Here is a 2,174-nt window from a genome sequence, read left to right as displayed (position 1 = left end):
GGTGATTTCTCGCTTTCTGTCTCTCTGTCTCTCTCTGTCTTTCTGGCGAGCGCATGCGCCCTATAGCAAAAAACAATCTCCAGAAAAGAAAAAAAGTTTACATGTAGCTTCTCTTCACCCCCTGCAAAGCCACTTCCACGAATCACACACACGCCCACGGACAGGCAGAGACGGGAACAGAAGGATGCCTCATCACCCTGCTGATAATGGAGAAAGCGTTCCTTTGTGGCTCAGCTGGTGGGAGTCCTCGCAGGTGTGATTTCAAAGGTCCCATTGTGCTAACAATAACTGCAATGCATCTCCAGGGAGCATACCCAAAGGGGGGAAAACGCACTTTCCAAAGGGTTGCGCCCTGCGTGCCTGCACTTCCAGGGGATTCCTGAAAGCAGGGACGGTATAGCCAAGGGGTGACCCGGAAGTGCGCTATTTCCAAGATGTGGCGTCGGCGGGCAGGGAGGAGTGGGTAAAGGGGATGCGGGATTCTTTTACAGGTTTTCTTAGAGCAGCGTGAGCATCTACAATGCTCTCCAAGTACAAATGTTACCCTGGGGGCCGGCAGGTGGTGAAGGGCACTGGACTCCCACATGGCCGACCGCGGTTCGAGTCCCAGACCCGGAGGCTTGCTTTCTCACTTTCCTTCTCTCTCTCTCGTTCTTTTTCTCTCATTCTGTCCCTCTCTGGTCAAATTAAAATAAAGAAAGAAAGTGAAATAAAATTATGCTTTACAAAAAAAAGACGTTAGCTCAGAAAGTGAAAGACGATGCCCTGTAACATGTCCCTCTTAGAAAAAGAAAAAAAATAAACAAATAACGAGAAAAACGAACAGGCCACCTCCATACACTGGAGCAGGGAGGAGACCCAGAGAATGCACCTGTCTCTCTCTCTCTTTCAAGGAATAAATAAGCAAGGTTGAAAACTTTCTTTTAGAATTACTTCATTGTATTTATTTTTATTTATTTCTTTTCTTTTCTCCTTTTTTTTTCTTTTTTGGACAGGTTTCTGCCATAGGGCGCGTGTGCTCGCCAGACAGAGAGAGACAAGGAGACAGAAAGCAAGAAATCACCCCCAGGGGGATGGCCACGCCGCAACCCCTTCTCCTCCGTTCTCCTCTCGGGATCTTGGGCACGCACGCACATGCGCCCGGCGTGAGTTTAAGCCACCAGGTCCAGGACTTGAACCGCAATCAACTACATGGGAGTTCAGCGACATAGCCATGAAGCCAACTGCTGGTCCCAGAACATGCAATTCTAACTCTGCACGGAGGCTCCGTCCTAGGAAGACAACGAGAAGTGCCGGGCTGCAGAGGTGGGAGGCTGGGTTTCATCCACGGCCACGCGACCCCTCATCTGTCTTTTAATTTGCGAGAGGCCATGTGGCTTTCAGGAAAGAGAGGAAGAGAGGGAGGGAAAGTGAGCAAGCAGTCCTTCCTGTGGTGGAGGGTCACAATGCCATCCCTTCTCCGTTTCTCCCTCCTTTCCTGATTGTGGGTGCACACACACACACACACACACACACACACACACACACATATGTGCCCAGAGTATTTCAAACTGCTGGCTCCGGGACTTGAACCGCACACCTGGCTTTGGGGGATCCAGCAGCCTTAACCACCATGCCACCATCCGTCCCTGTCTGTGAGGTTTTGATGCTTAGTCAAAGTATTTGGTCATTAAGAATGCACACGTGTCGGGACCAGCAGTCGGCGTAACGGCTATGTCCCATTCCCTGGCCTGGCTGCTGAGACAAGGTTGACCCAGTCCTGGACCCTGTGGCCTGAAAATCACGCTGGAGGCAGGTGCGCACGTGCCAAAGTCCCAAGAGGAGGCTGGGGCAGAAGGGATGGTGGTGTGGCCATGCCCACCCTCATCCCCGGTGGGTGATTCCGCACTTGCCCTCTCACACCCTCTGGCAAATTAAAAACCAGAGAAAGCAAAGCGAAAATGAAGAGGCTTCCATCCCCACGCGAGTTCTTCGAGCGGGTAAGACGCAAGGAGACAGCACCCGGGGGAACGCCGAGAATAGCCCGGCAGGAGGAAGCAGGAGACGTTAGAGGCAAACACCTCTCCTAGCTCAGCTTGGTCTCGCCTCTCTGTCACCAGACACTGTTCTTTTCATTCTTTTTCACTACTGCTATTTTTTTTTTTTTTGGAGCCGTTTTTGCCTTAGGGTGTGTG

Source organism: Tupaia chinensis, unplaced genomic scaffold, assembly GCF_000334495.1.
Source record: "Tupaia chinensis unplaced genomic scaffold, TupChi_1.0 Scaffold143644_1, whole genome shotgun sequence".
In the NCBI taxonomy this organism is placed as follows: Eukaryota; Metazoa; Chordata; class Mammalia; order Scandentia; family Tupaiidae; genus Tupaia; species Tupaia belangeri.
Note: the sequence above shows the minus strand (reverse complement) of the source record.